General features: G+C 36.3%; 1 protein-coding gene across 6 annotated transcripts in view; it reads left to right on the top strand.

Moving 5' to 3' along the window:
* The first annotated feature begins 201 nt into the window (after positions 1 to 201).
* The window catches only part of rbm47 (RNA binding motif protein 47), a 28,082-nt gene continuing 11,506 nt past the window's right edge, over positions 202 to 16,777 (top strand). For 3 of the 6 annotated variants that reach the window (XM_067441821.1, XM_067441826.1, XM_067441827.1), the window contains exon 1: positions 202 to 435. The gene's annotated coding sequence lies outside the window, so the exon portion shown is untranslated. Of the gene's footprint in view, positions 436 to 7,280; positions 7,469 to 8,440; positions 8,598 to 15,007; positions 15,145 to 16,777 lie in introns of those variants that run through there. The other 3 variants (XM_067441822.1, XM_067441824.1, XM_067441825.1) reach the window with 3 other exon arrangements.

Genomic DNA, 16,777 nt, shown 5'->3' on the forward strand with positions numbered 1-16,777 from the left:
ATGTGAAGATTATGTCAGTGAGAGGCAGGTACAGAGACTAGCGCTAATTACTCTCTCTCTCTCTCTCTCTCTCTCTCTCTCTCTCTCTCTCTCTCTCTCTCTCTCTCTCTCTCTCTCTCTCTCTCTCTCTCTCTCTCTCTCTCTCTCTCTCCACCCGCTCTCTCGTTTTCCCTCCCTCCTCCTTCTCCTCGCCAGTGAAGGAGAGACACAGGGGAACGAACAGCAGGGACAGGGAAGTGAAACAGTTTGGAGACAGAAACTAAAAGAGAAAAAAGAGAAACTTAACGTATTTTCATCACTCTGGACTGTCAAAACCTGCAAGAACAGACACGATAAAGGGTGAAATACAGAGAAACAGGGATGAATGTGGCTGATCCTCTGTACCTTTGATTAATGCAACACGTAGATTCTCTCTGACAGCTATTAAAAGCGCAGGTAAGTTCGTACATTGTCTATCTGTGATTCTCAACTTCAGTGTCTCATGTTTTATCTGTTTTCCTTCCTTGTTCTCTCTGTGTCATCTTCTCACAGATGGTCCAGCGATCATGTTCTCCCCTCTGACCTTATTTATTTTCATAGAGTTAAATTGACATCTCTCTCTTTCCCTCCCTCCCTCCCTTTTTCTTTCTCTTTTCCATCTTACAGTTGTAAGGTTAGAATGTCCTTGTGTTGCGAAAACTGTGTTGAAAGTTGCTCTGCGGGTCTTTTGTGTGTGTATGCGTGTTGTGTAACTGCACTCAGGGGGTGTGCTATAATTTAGTTTGTACGAGAGAATCAGGTTTCTGACACAGAGATGGCTCAATCTAAGGGAAAAAAGAACTAATGAAAAAGATTGAAAGACGTTAAGGCCCGTTCTAGTCAATCTAATAGTTTGTTTAGGCAATACATGGTGTAGACGTGTACTTTTTTTTCAAAGGGGAAAGGCACAACATGAACGGACAAGACACACACTTCGCTTTAAAGATTAATCACTGTTTCTTAAACAAAAATCATTTCTAGAGCCGTGGAATCCTCTCAATAATGTGTGGAAATGACCTCCTGACGCATGTAATAGGGAAGTATTTCAGTTTTAATGTGGGTTTAAGTTTAAAATCTGATAAAAACCTACTTTAGGGATGCCCGAAAGATTCCTTAAAAGTTAAAGACTCGTATACTGTCACAAAAAGATAGTTTCATCAAATAATAACGTTTTCTTTTAGAGTTTGGGTTAGTTTGTAGCATTTATAATTACATTTACATAAGAGCAATAGCTAGATAACTAGGTAAACGTGTACGTGGGTTGGTGTGTTTACTTTGCTGTACCTGAGGTACAATTTTGTCTGCAGAAGAGAGCTAAATCATTGCAAAACCTCCCTTGGTGAAATCCAGACTTTTTAAACTGAAAACCTAATTGAATACTTTTTCATTCTAAAAATGCAAATAATTTACTGTTACTTGTAGAAGTCAGTTGAAATTACAATTATCTTTATATAAAAAAGTGTGTGTGTTGGATGGGGGGGGGGGGTTGTCCTGGTACACCCTTTGTTATAGGGACATTTGGGGACAACTATGGGGATGTTTTTTGTAAAAATGCAGAAAGTTTTTTGTGATGTGTAGGTTTAGGGGATAGAATATACAGTTTGTACAGTATAAAAATCATTGCCTATAGAATGTATCCATAAAACATGAAACATCAACGTGTGTGTGTGTGTGTGTGTCTGCCTTAGTGTCTGGTTATTTCACATAGGGGGTAAAGAGGTCAGTGGTCTTGCGAGCTGACATGCTGTAGCTTTGCATTGTGGGGATGTAGTTGAAAATAAATGAAAAGAAGAACTAGAGTTAAATTGGCACTGAGCTGAAGTACAAAGAAAAGACAACTTGTCACTGTGTGTGTACACGTCTCACTGGTCATGTGACTCTCTGTTGTTACTCTAAATACCGCATCAGTTAAATGTGTAGGCATGTTTATTTGGTGACAGACCTTTGGGGGCCCAGTTGTGTGTGTGTGTGTGTGTGTGTGTGTGTGTGTGTGTGTGTGTGTGTGTGTGTGTGTGTGTGTGTGTGTGTGTGTGTGAAATCTGATTGGCTGTGGCTTGAACCAGTTCTCTCTGTCTCCATTCAGTTGCTTATCTGATTCTCAGAAGGCAGCATATTCATGTGCATGTGCTTTTAAAACTGATGTATACTTTTAGCTTTTATTTATTTTGTGATTATCGTAATGAATTGGAACTTTTTATTTTCATCATGACTTAGTTTCATGAATTTTGTCTCGCAACTTGAGTGTAAACTTTGAGACAGATATGCTTAATTGTGCCTCTGGTTTAAACTTCAGAAGCAGAAATTTCTGAATTCAGTTAATTAACATAAATCAGTTCAAACTGTGTTTCAATTAATCGATTAAAGTATTAGCAAGTATGAGCGTTATGACAAATTTAAATCTTAGGACAGAAGCAAAAATGCATTTATAGTATTTGAGTTTGGATAATTTCCATGAATCGGTTCAAATTGGCCGTTTTAATGAACCGATTCACTATTTTGATTCAATGGTTCATTTGCGCCAACACTCGAAAACATCTCAAAGCATTTTTCATGAATATGTATATTTTAGCAAAAATAAAGGTTGATAAAGACAAAATTTTGTTACTATGTTTTGTGATATTGGTGCAAAAATATTGAAAATTCATCAAATGAATCCTACCTTTTAATTAAATAAAGCAAAAAAACAATGAAAGAAGAAAAAATATATCATTTAGTCAGGATAAGTATATAAATATTGAGATTTTTGTTTTTATATCACCCAGTCCTATTGTACAACTTTATTTCTGAAAAGGAAAATCTTTACCAAATCAGTGAAACGCTTTCATTTCTTGATCCCACAAACACTAAATGGAATAAAATTGTAAAGTTTAGGGACATTTCTCAATTCTACATTCTTTATTGACTCAGTACTTTTGTTTCCTCTTTGCGGGAAACACGCACATTTCTTATTCATCCACCTTCAGCACTTCAGCCTGTCTTTCTTGATGTATGTAGATGTACTATTAGATATAAAGAAGGAAACAGAGTGAGAGCAAGACAGGTCACCTCTCTTAAAGTCATATGACTGATCATGTGACCTCCTCAGCATGACTTTAACCCTGACAGACATCTGGACAAGTGTGTGTGAGTGAGTGAAACAGGATCTCCTCTCTCTCCCTTCTGCTTTTCTTCCCATCTCTCTCCCTAAAACACACCAAATACCTGCACTTCACAATGAATGCATTCTTATACTGTCTCTATAGACAGACTAAGAGTGGTTTGTGTGTGTGTGTGTGTGTGTGTGTGTGTGTGTGTGTGTGTGTGTGTGTGTGTGTGTGTGTGTGTGTGTGTGTGTGTGTGTGTGTGTGTGTGTGTGTGTGTGTGTGTGTGTGTGTGTGTTCAGCATGGTTCTACTCCAGGTAGTTTGATTAATAGTGACTTCTGAGGGGTGGAGCTCTTTTAGTCCAAAGACTTAATTTGGGATATCCCACCGTGCGCCACACACACACACACACACACACACACACACACACACATTGGTCTCCTTAGTGACACAAGTTCTGCATGTCCGAATCAAGTCGCTCAATTTCTTTCTGTCTTGCTAATGCTTTTATGCCGCTTCATTACACACTGCTCTCTCTCCCCTTTCTTCTTTACTTTGTTGTAGTGAGTAATAATAGGCCCTGTCCATTGAACCTAACAAACCGCACAAAAGCAGCATTGGTGTGTGAATACTGTTATATAGCGTGTACCTCTTAATTGCATTACCAACGCACCACTCAGATTTTGATGTATAAATCTGGTGTAGTGTGTGTACGTGTGGAATGAATGGTTGAGAGAACGCAGTGGTCCCTAGCAGTTTACCTTCTTTTAAATGTAACTATTTAGAACATCTCACCCCTCTTGCATTGCGCATTCACAAGTGTGTCCTTTTCTGTAAGAACACCCTGTCCTTCAGCTGAGACCTTCAACATTGTTTTTACAATTTTTTTTTACAGAATAGTACAAAAACTAACCACTTTTCTTTTAACATTAAAAATGAAGATAAAATGTGTTTTTGGTTTTGTATGACCCTTTAGTCAGTGTGCAATTGGAAAAGGTGTTACTTAAAGCGTAAGTGCATTCAAATGATTTGCATCCATTACTTGTGAAAAATATGTTTAAAATGACATTTGATTAATAGTCTAGTAATATTAATATTAGTAATAATATATTGCCACTTATTAAAACCTACTATAATATGATAACATATTTGAGATTTATATAGATTTCTCTTTTTTATATTATTTATTTGTATACAAGAACATGTATTTAGAATACAGTTTATGTTGTATGGACAATTATGTCTAACAGTAAGCGTAATATAAACAAAAATGTCTGATTGTACACTACCATTGAAAAGTTTGGTGTCATTTATTTTATTTTTGAAACTTAAGGATGCATTAGGATCCTTCAACAAGGATGCATTAAACTGATCAAAAGTAAAGACATTTATGATCTTACAAAATATTTATATTTCAAATGCTGTTCTTTTGAAATGCCTATATAACGTATAATCCTAGGGATTCCACAAAAAAGACTTTCCACCAAAAAAAAAAAAAAAAAAAAAACTTAAGCGAGACAATTGTTTTGATAATAACTTTGATAATAAAAGTTTATTGAGCAGCAAATCAGCATATAACAATGATTTCATAAAGAATGTGACTAGAATATTAATGTTAACATTTCAGCTTGGCCATCACTACATTACATTTAAAATAACAATAAAAGTGAAAATTGTAATTTTCTTTTAAATTTACAATTGTTTAAATTGTAAGAATATTTCACAATATGTCTTTTTATACTGTATTTTTTATCAAATAAATGCCGCACTGGTGAGCATTAGAGACTTTGTTTAAGACCTGAATAATTTACCAACACAAAACCTTGGGACCTTTAACTACCCAATTATATTTTTCTGCAGAGTCAGTAAGGTGTCATATGATGATGGTCACTTGTTACAAATTCAGCTGTAACTACTAAAAGTGGGGTGGAAAAGAGGGAGGAGGATGAGAGAGAAGAGCAACAGGTGATGTACGTACAGGAAATGACGTTGTGCTTAAGAGCCGAAACAGTTTTTGTTCTAATCTAGGCGGTTGGCTGATCACAAGAATCCCTATAGCCACACAAAATAAACACACACACACGCACACACACACACTCACACTCACACAAAGGGGTGGCAAACCAGTTAGATGGATCCCTCAACTGTCTACAACAGTCCTAAACATAAAATGCTAGTGCACACACATTAATCCAAAAGGAATTTCAGAAGTTTTTCCACGCTCGCTCAAAAGGCAACCTTGAAATGTACAATAGCACCATCAGTAGTTATCTTTTTAATCATTGGCAACATTATAAAACCTGGGCACATGATACATTGTAGGTAGGCCATAAAGCAGGGTTGGGCTGTGTAGAAAGTCAACATGCCTTGAGAGGGTGCAAAGTCTGCCTTTATAGCCTTATCAGTGCCCATTATAAACATGTAAAGTCCTTCTCCTCCATAGAGTTCAAGTTTCTTTCCTTCTGTTTTTCTTCATGATGGAGGGATGAGAGGGTTTGTTTGTTACAGAAAAACGGACCGTAGCGAGTATTAGATAAGCATAAATTATACATGTTAACTGTATCCTCATCGGACGGGATAGAAGTGAAGAAGTGTGCGTGTGTGTGTGTTGAGGGGGATAAAGATAGACCGTGTAAGTGTTTAAGTTTTGCACACATTGCGTCACACATTGCTGGTAGAGGTAACAGGAAAATCAGGTCTAACTCAAACTTCAACACTGAATACATGAATAGACTAAAGACGCACACAGACACACAAGCAGACATGCGCACTGTCTGTCTAAGCTAGTAATACATCTGACCTACAGTAGATCTCTGCGTCAAGGTCATCTGATGGTGACTGCGCTGATGGCTCAACCGCCCAAGAGCTTTAAATATCTCCAGAAATGGTAGATTCACAGTGAAGTGTAATACACAATGGGATTTTGGACCAATGAGATTTCACTGTAGGCGGGGCTACAAAGCACATTAGCACACTAATAGAAACAAAGGACAACATTTTATTTAGAAGAGAACATTTCAGTAAACTTTGACCTGTGAACTAGCGTAGTGTGAATATATTTGACGAATAGGGGATCCAAACATCTTGCATGTTTGAAGTATAATGCCGACGTGAACATTTTGAAATGATTATTAGTTGTGATTTGTGATTTGTTTAAGAAACAGAAGCCCTAGGAATGTGAAGTCGTATCATGTTGAAGAAATGCGTTGCGTGTCAAAGAAATTTCTCATGCTCAAAGCATATTGTCACTGCTCAATTGCATAACACTGAACTCTCCTTAAGGGTATAGCTCAGGCAAAAACCAAAATTATATTGTTCCCAAAGACTTTTGCTCATTTTCAACACTATGGATTACTTATGAACATTTTGAAGCATCAATATGTAAAGGATTCTCAATGAAAGGCCAGAAATCTCTCAGGTTTTCCCATTGTGTTTCAAATTAGAATTAAAATCTTATGAGGATGAGTAAATAATGACAGAATTTAAGTTTTCTGGCGGAGTTGGCATTAGTCTCTGTCACTAATGCCAACTCTCATTGAAAGTGAATGACTTTCTGTCACTTTGTAAAACTTTTTAATGTGGAAAAAATATTGACTTATAATAGTCTGTGTTTCTATGTCTGATTATGTAGGGGTGCTAATTTTATACATTTTATATGGCCAGTGTTGTTAAAACACACGCAAACACAACCATTTGTGAATCAATGATTTCCACTTTATCTAAAGCAACATAAAACACACTAACGTGTAAGTACCTGTTTTTAGGAACAGGAATGAGAAGATTTCACAGACCTTTCCAGGTCTGAATGAGCATGAGGGCCCCTTAGCTTCAAACTTTTTGTATTCAAATGTTTTTGAACACAGGAATTCAGGAAATTGATTTCAGGTCAGGCTGAATAGTTTTCAGTCAGCTGCCACCTGTAATGAACCTTTACTTAGTCAATGGACAACCTCATTCGCACCCCACCGCACACAGTCACGCACCCGCACGGCTATCTCGTTTGCTTCCAGAAAAACTGGAGAGAAAAGTTCTTGGGTGTGACACGGAAAAGGAAGAAAGAATGAAATATTGGAGAGAGGTGTAGGAGGGGGCACCTTTGCTCTGCCCCACCCCTCACATGCATTGAGTAAACACTCTTTTACCAACTGCACCTCCAATCACTCACTCCGCCTCTCTACCCCACAGACTGTGTGTGAGAGTGAGAGATTGACCGAGAGAGAGAGAGAGAAGAGGGTAACCACTGACGCCAGACAGACAGAAGGCCTGAGTGTGTGTGTGTGTGTGTGTGAGACTGTGTGTGAGTGAAACAGCATCACAGTACACCAGCTACACTTCCACTCGGATACATTCATTCACCTGAAAAGACAGGTAACGTCTGTTTTTTTTTTTTTTTAATGCCTGTGTGTCTGTGACCGCTGGGATTCTAAAGTATGTGTGTGTGTTTTTTTGTTCGTTTTTTTGGCAGCACTCGTTTAGGCTGATGTCTTATTTAAATAATAGATCTTTACTTATGCGTTCCTGTAAATGACCTTCAGGGGAACTTTAATAAGGAAAACTATTTTTGCTTGCGTGAGGATATTTAGTGACATTTTACAATAAGGTCTCATTTGTTAACATTAGTTAATGCATGAACTAACAATGAGCAATATCAATTTATAGCATTTATTCATCTTCGTTAATAATGTTAGTTAGTAAAAATCGAATTGTTTATTGTTTATGGCAGTTCACAGTGCATTGTTACATGCAGTTACTAATAACTATAAATTATGCATAATTACATGCATCTTAACCAAACCAAACCCTAATCCTGTAGCTGCTTAATATTACTCAGTACTTTTACAGTTTACAAAGACACTTTAAAATAAAGTAACCCTTTATTTCAAGGCGTCCGGGTTACAATGTAAGTACTGAGTAGTAATAATTAACTACATGTACTTTAGGGTTATGATGAGGGTTTGCTTTATTTGCATGTGATTATGCATAATTTATAGTTATTAGTACAGTAACCATGTAATGTCACTGTAAAATAAAGTCTTACCACCAATGTTTACAAATATTATGTTGACAAATGAAACCTTTTTGTTACCAGCTATCCAATAGTAATTGTAGTAAAATGAAATAAAAATAGTATTTGCCATTTGACTAGCAGCATTGTGTTTATGTAAGTGAGCGTAAAACAGTGTAAAATGTAATTGTGCGTCACAGTGTTGGTTGTTGCTCTTTGGACTCGACTTCTTCAGTCTTATGTTTGCTGTTGGGGTGGGCCTAGACCTGCGTATGTTACTGGTTACTGTTATCAGAAAGATTCCCGTATTTCTTCAGTCAGTGGCAGAGGTATCTTGATTCTCCATGTGCCGATTTCTCACCCAAAAATCATCAAGAGAAAGTGATGAGACATCGGAAAGGTGCTTACTGGGGGGCATTTCTGAGCAGATCATCAGATGCGTGTGTCTGTCAGCAGATTGTGTTTGATCAGGCCTTGTCACATTGTGTTGAAGTAAGTAGATTAACCACAGGAGCGAAGAGTTCAAACTACAAGATAAGAAACCTCAAGATGTCATCAGCGTGTCTGTGGTTTCATCCCAATGCTCATTTGTGTGAAGTGTAGTTACAAAGGTGAAACAAAGTGAAGTGAAGTGCTTTAGTTAGGTATGTGTGCATCCGTGATTTGTCCATTTGGATCTGCGAGTGTGCGCCTGTGTATGCAAAAACAAAATGATTCATATATATGTGATGATGTGTTTGCTTGTGTGCATTCACTTAACCTTATTCGTTTTAAGTTTTCTACTTCCTTCTTCCTGTTTAGTTATTGTTAGCAGTGCTGCCATGTTAACTAAAATCTAAACAATTTAATATCGTAAAGCTGAAATAATAAAGGTTAAAACTAAGAAAGAACTAAAATACTTAATGTATAAAAATAAAAGCTTATTTAATAAATATTAGAAAGAAATAATTTAATAGTATTAATAAATACTATAATACAGTAGTATATAATATTAAAATATCACTGATTGTAAGGTTTTTTAATTTAATGCCTTTCAGACGATGTGTTTGGGTGTTTTTTTACTAGTTTCTAAGTTGTGAGAACAAAAATCACTGTGTGTGTTTTGTATGAATGATTGGATAAATGTTTTACTGTAGCCTGTTTTCAAAGAGAATTGAAACTGAGGACTACAGGAATTGAGAATGATGTTGTGGGTATGACGGTCACCACGTCCGCATGTCTTTCACTCTGTCTGGCGTCGTTTGACGACACAGCAGTGTTATGTTTGAAGAAACCATAATGTGTTCTTTATGTAATATCGTAAAGTGGCCTTCTCTGATCCAGATGTTTATCTACAATGCACACAGGTTAATTATAGGACCAAATACACACATATCGACCTTTTTATTTTTGAGTTTTCTTATATTATTCTTAGTCTTTGTCTTCGTTAGATTGCATCTCTTTACTGTAATACAATGATTTGTTACATCATAGTCATGACAGCTGGAGTTTGGGGTGACGTGACATGTTCTTGCTAGGTTTTAAGAATTCAGCCATATTCACTTTCAGTATTTCGAATTGACTGTTATAGTAACATGGATAGTTTTCTATGTCTACATAAAGTGCATAAGCTGTTTGGATCCTGTCATGAAGTGAACTTAAGCAGATTTATCTAGCTGACATTTGGCAATTTCAGTCTATAGCTGTAACTGTTTCGGCGATTAACAGAAGTGGTAGTTCCCTCATGAATCAGGTTCAAAATCAATCAGCAGCTTTTTCGCTGGATAACGTATTTTCTGCTTAACATGAAAGTTAAATTTAGTGAAATTCAAGTTGAAGCTAAATATACATTATTTATTTGATTTCATCATATTTGGCTGGTTTCACAGACAAGGCTTGAACTTAGTTCCAGACCAAAATGCATGTTTGAAGTGTCTAAACTGAAAGCAACTTGCACTGATATATCTTAAAATATGTCAGTTCCATCATTGTCAGTGCTAAATGTTTTTTAATAAAAGCTACGTAAATACCCTAATTAAACTAAGGCCTAATCCTGGCTTAATCAAAGCCCTGTCTATGAAACTGGGTCATTATGTACAGTATATATCAGAATTTTATCAACCACCGTCCACCTTGATCTCTGGATATTGATCACTGAAGATTTCAAACCCCTATTACTTGTCCACTAGGGTTTAGCCATTATGTATTGGTTTAGCACATGCATGCTAAATTAAAGGGAATTGTTGATTCTCGTTTAGAGAGAGTTGATGTTAATGATCTGCACAGTGATTATGAAGTGTTGCAAAGGTCAACGTTTGACAGAGATGAGGTTTAATAATTGTAGAGAGGTTTTGCTTAGTCACTGAGAAGAACACAAGGTTCTGCACTTTTCGGTTCATCATGTGATTGGCTTCTTAAAATGAGCCGTTTTAGGAGTCTCTTCAGCAATAAACATTAACTTACCAGATTATCTGTTGAAAAGCCCACAAACTTTGAGTCTTAATGGTCACCTTGATGCTGAGTTAATCTAAACCTTGCTGACACCCCAACATTCAGACACGGTTAAAAAAAACACACACACAAATGCCCTTTCACTCATGTCTTTCAGCCGCATTTTACCCCTGAGAGCCCTTCATGACACTCAGACCAGCAAGGCTTTTGTGTCTCTGTGAGGGCTTTGCTTTTGCTCTCTTGGTTGCTCTATAGAGTGTGTATAGTTTGAAGAGCCCTTATCATGACTAAAGACCTGCCAAGCATCTACACATAAACAGAAAGACAGACACACATGGGTCAATGACATGACACTCATCTATTATTTTATTCAAAATACCCCCTTTTAAAGTCAAAAATGTTTGGGTGATACTGATACAACTGTCTTGGTAGCAGAAGAAGCTAACCTTTTATGAAAAGCCTCATTCAAAGAATTAGTTTGTTACTTATTTTACTTAAGTATTCTTAGGGGGGAAATCATATATCAACAAAAACTGTTACACTGCTTATTATTATTCTAAAAAGTTTTGTCTGTCTGAGCCGCTTGAGTCCTGGCTCAAGGACCTTTCCCGATACCGTCCCCTTCTCTCTCCAAATTTGCTTCCTGTCTGCTTACTGTTGTATCATAATAAAGGGGAAAACTGCAAAAACAAATCTTTAACAAAAAACAACAACTTGTGTCTGTTAAATCGAAATCGTCTGGTGTGAAAAACATGCAGAAAACTTAAAATGATATCAGATAACACCCCTGCTCACATTGTCATGAAAATGCAATGTTAGTACAGGTTCAAACTGATATTTGTAAAATATAGTTTTTAATCCTAAAAACATGATTCAGGTGTGTACAATCAAATTTATCAAAGGTCTGGAGAAAATATTGCTGGCATCCAGGCTAAGAAAATATGGTACTTTGTACTGGTTTTTAATTAATAAACAAACAACAACAACATAAATAGAAAGAATGCATTTCTAAGAACATATTTTAAACTTAGGCGTATTCTAAGGAGTATTTTAAACTATTTTCCCTTTTCTTTATTATGATTCATGGACACGCTTATTGACACATATTTGAATACGCACTAATGTTTTGTTGCAACTGAGGAAAAATCACAACCTTATTATTATTAATTTCCACCATATCGCATAACCACACTACTCTCTACAATTATTTCAAACTGGTGTACAAATACAAGTGTGAATTATATGCAAGTTTCATCTCTGTGAATGACTCTTCTCTAAGATATTTCCGCATAGTTTTTCCCATCATGTCAGCTTTGATTCATTTTCCAAGCCACAGTGACCCAACTCAGTACAACAGGTGTGTGTGTGTGTGTGTGTGTGTGTGTGTGTGTGTGTGTGTGTGTGTGTGTGTGTGTGTGTGTGTGTGTGTGTGTGTGTGCGTGCGTGTGTGTGTGTTTGCTGTCAGTACAGTGTTCTTTCTCTTGGAGGCCAGCATGTGTATTGTTCTACCCGTCTACATTTCACACTTTTATTTTACTGAGATCGAAGGAGTTTCACCCAAGAGAACTAATTGATCTGTCTGCACACAAAAGCCTTGTGTGTGTTCCTGTGTACCTGTGTGCGTCAGTTTATATGTGCTGATTGTCAAGTATTGTCCTGTGTGTTAAAGAAGTCAAAGATCAGAGATTTCTGTCAATCAGTATCTTAGATAATAACAAACCATTATCTTGTGATCACACACACACACACACACACACACACACACACACACACACACACACACACACACACACACACACACACACACACAAACCCTCACATTTTGCTTAGCCATTATTTGTTGTTTCTATCACTTGTTATTTAGCAACAAGCTATTTATTAAAGAACTTTATAAGTTTAAATGACCCTATATAATTTAATATATGATGGTGCATTTGAAATCGCGCATACTAATACTCTTGGCTCATCCTCAAACATAGTTTGTGTGGTAACATTTTTCAGTAGGCCTAGGTCCCATTAGTTAACCTTAATTTTAAATTACCTAACAATAAACAATACATTTTTACAGTAATTATTGATGTTTGTTAATGCTTGTTAATGCACATTCAAGTGTATGTTAGCTGATGTTAGCTCAGGTCCATTAAATACATACATTTTAAAATATATTAGTTAATGTTTTTAATGGATAAATTATTTACTTTAGAAGTATTTCAATTGTTAGTTAAATGTTAATGTTGTTAACTAATGTTAAGAAATGTAACCATATTGTAAAGTGTTCCTGTTTGTGGTTTGCTTTTTGTTTTGTTAAAAAAGGGTGATCTCTCTCTCTCTCTCTCTCTCTCTCTCTCTCTCTCTCTCTCTCTCTCTCTCTCTCTCTCTCTCTCTCTCTCTCTCTCTCTCTCTCTCTCTCTCTCTCTCTCTCTCTCTCTCTCTCTCTCTCTAGTGATTTGTGTTGGTTAATCATCCACCTGCTGCTGCCTCAGGTTTCCTTGCACCAAGTGCGAGCACACACACACACACACGCACACACACATGCACACACACACATAAAGGTCAACCATTGCCAGGCAGGTACAATAAGATACGGAGACCTAATGTTGGCTGGAAAATTAATAATCTTTTTCCAACATCTCGAGCGTTCATTTTCTCTTATTTGCCACTGATTCTCACTTCCTGCTGTTTTCAGTATATTTGTACGGAACAAGGAAACTTACACAAAGTCTCACTTCCAGAAACACACGAGGACCTAAAAGATGCCTATTCGTGTCTTTTGTAAAATGATATGCTTGTTGAATTGTGCATTTTGCATTCTACAGACATTAATATCAAAGGCTAAATTTGATGTGTTTATCTAAAGTTTATGCGTTTCTTGCCCATTGCTAGTGCTAAGCTCTACTGTTTTAAGTAAAGAACTTGTTTAAACCCATAGCGTGTCAACATGAACTGCCAATGTGACAACACACCTATTATCAGTATTTCTCTCTTCTTTTTTTTGGTCTAGGCAGGTGAATAAAACTATAAAATGTTTGTTTGTTTAAATACCTATACAGCTATTGACTTTCTAATATAGACCTAACAAGTGTGACAACTTGCCCCTATATCCTCTGTTTGCTAAGCAAAGCCCCAAATGAAAAGCCTGCTGCAATTTTCTATTCAAGCTGCATAAGCGCCATGTTTTTAAGATTAAAAGGTAAAAACAGCCCAGCTTGGACGAGAACAGAAACGTGTCACATGTGAATTCCCCAGCTAAATAAAATGTTCTAAGAACGTTTTGCCAACATTCTCAATGCTAGGAAACCATTATTTCTGAATGTTCTCTGAAGATTCAAAATGTCAAGGTTTTTTTCATGCTTTTTGTGAACATTAGAGAAAACATTAATTAAGGGAGACATTGCAAACATTTCTCTTAATCATCTCAAATGAGGAAGTAGAGTAGCTAGATGAACATCCAACTAAAATGTTTCAGAATAACGTTCCATGTACAATGTTAATGATTTTGTGCTTATCTTGTGAGAACCTTATTACATTAGCTAAAGTTCCTACTGTCTGTGTTTAAATAGGCACAGAGACATTTAGCTTTTTTTATTTTACTGTGCTGCTTTTCCATTGTTTTATATGAACATGCGCTAGTCTGTAGACAGTTTTGCTCACGTCTCTTATCTTTTGTAGAGTCTCGCTCGTGAACACGTTTTTAGAACGCTTAAATTGTCTTGAGACCCTGTGTTCTTTCATTCCACCTCACTGCTTCTACTGTTTTTGAATGGCCTCTAAAACGTTGTGCGTAACTGCTCTCTTTACATATAGTTCGGGCCATAATTCTTAAAAAAAATGTATCACCCTATTTTTGGCATTTTTATGAAATCAATGGACTAAATCAACCACTATTGCTCCTCTCACTCAATCACATTTTTTAATGCATACTTTCTCACTCTACTTGTTCAGTCTCTGGCAGAGCTCCATTATTTCTACTCTCTCTTGACCTGTCCTTCCTCCTGATTTCTGCTGAATCGTCTTTCATTGTCATTTGCACACTTCCATTGACCCTACTTCCACCAAGAGTCTAACCCAAATTTAATACAAGCTGAAAACTAGTTATTCATTTAAAGGCAGAACATTTTAGGGCAACATTTTTAGGTTTTTCCTGCAGAATATGCTTTTTTTATTGTCCATTGTTCCTATTCTTGACTTGTTTTTTATACAATTATTTAGGTTTAATAAAGATAACACTTTAATTTCAGGATAGCTCTTGCACTCTCTCTTGGTGTTGGCACTGTCTCCTCATTTAACGTGAACGTAAAACGCCACCGATTTATTATTTAAACATCTGTTATTGGTTGGTCTTCTTGGTCCTCTTGGCTTTTGATTAGTCAGTCTGCTTGTCTTCCTGTTTCAGCTTGGCCTTGAGCCACACATGTACTGATTTTTAGTATATGTGTGTGTAAGCATGTGAATGAGGAAGTGTTTTTGGATGTGTGTGAGTGAGAGAGAAAGAGCGTTGGTTTAGTACTGCTGAGTTGCCTGTTATTCCAACCTCACAGTCACAGTCACATGCTCTTTTATCAAGCCTCTTGAACTCATCATGAAAACACCAGGTACCAACTTAAGCACGGTGCGTGTTGTAATCTTTTATTTGAACTTTATTTCTGGGGTAAATGACTAATTAATAACCTTTACACCTTTGTTGTTGCTGTATGTCTTTTTAGTTGTGTTTGCAAGCATTTGTGTGCTGTTTGAGTTGTGAACTTAGTTGTGTGCTCCAGGATAAGCTGTGTGTGGGTCAGCATGCTCTGCGTGTGTAACCATGGTTTCATTGCTAAGCAACTTAACTACCTTAACCTCTAAGCGGCATCAAGGTCCGGTTAACTAGAGCCAAATAACAGCTAAACAGTCTGATTGAATCTCAAGTTTTCAGTATATATAAATAAAGTTATATTATGTAGGAAACAAACTAGTTTCTTTATATTAAACCAAATTCTTTTGTTGTTTACTTTCACGCGTCTATGTACTGCTTATGGAAAATTCTGGACTTTGGGCATTCTGGAGATTTATTCCATGCTGAAGAATGTAGATGCGGCTTAGTGAGGTTTATTAGGCAGCTTTATGTGTAGAAGAGGATTTATATTTTGCGTGTGTGTGTGTTTTATACAGAAAAAAAATAGGACTTAATGATAAAATCTCATGAGATTTTTATTTATTTATTGAGTGATATTAGATTATTCACTTGAAGTTAATCTTTAAAAAAAAACATCATCATTTAATAACACTGCTCAATGTAATCTTTAACAAATCTCAAAATGAATTTAGTTTTTGCCTTAATGGACCAGTAACATAAAAAAAACATTTTATGGGGACGGGGGGTTTATGGAAGCCCGTTTCCGCCACTAAATGAAAAAATAAAAGGGTAATTGTGACTTTTTATGTCAGAATTCTGACTTTTTTTCTCACAATTGCGAGTTATAAAGTCAGAATTCTGATATATAAACTCGCAATTGTGCAACATAAAGCATAAAGACATTTATTTTTTCTTAGTCCGAATTCTTACTTTATATCATGCAATTGTGAAAAAAAATCTGAATTGTCTTTATATCAGAGAATTCTGACTTTATATCACACAATTGCGAGTTTATATCTCAGAATTTTGACTTTAAAACTCGCAATTGTGAGAAAAAAAGTCAGAATTCTGAGATAAAAAGGTGCAATTACGTTTAAAATGGACCCCATTGACTTACATAGTATGGAAAAACGGGCTTCCATAGGGATTCTATCGGTCATTTTTAAATGTACTTTTTTTTTTTTTTCAATTTTAATACTGGCTATATAACATGGAAATATTTTAATTTAAAATGTGGTACATCCCTAATTAATATCAGGCACTGAGATTCCAGTTTTAATATAAGCTGCATCCGAAAACTTCTTCAGAGGACGTATTCCAAGGTAGGAAGGCGCGAGGGAAGTCAGAATACAATGTTAACCTCACTTCCTTTCTCCTGAGATACCATCATCTTATCGTTTTCTGAAGGCAGCATAGATGTATCTTTCGCTGCCTTTGATGTCCCACAATCCTGTGCGTTCTATTCGGTGACAGTTGAACTAGAAAAAGATGGCCTCTGAAAGTTGGGGTTGCTGGTCTTGACTAATGTTTTCCACTTCTGATGTCATTTCTAGCGAGTAATTAATACTGTAGTACTTAAATATTTGTTTAGTTCTCACCAAATTTTGCTGTAGAGATTATTAAACTGTTA

This window comes from Pseudorasbora parva, chromosome 4 (assembly GCF_024679245.1).
Source record: "Pseudorasbora parva isolate DD20220531a chromosome 4, ASM2467924v1, whole genome shotgun sequence".
Taxonomy (NCBI): Eukaryota; Metazoa; Chordata; class Actinopteri; order Cypriniformes; family Gobionidae; genus Pseudorasbora; species Pseudorasbora parva.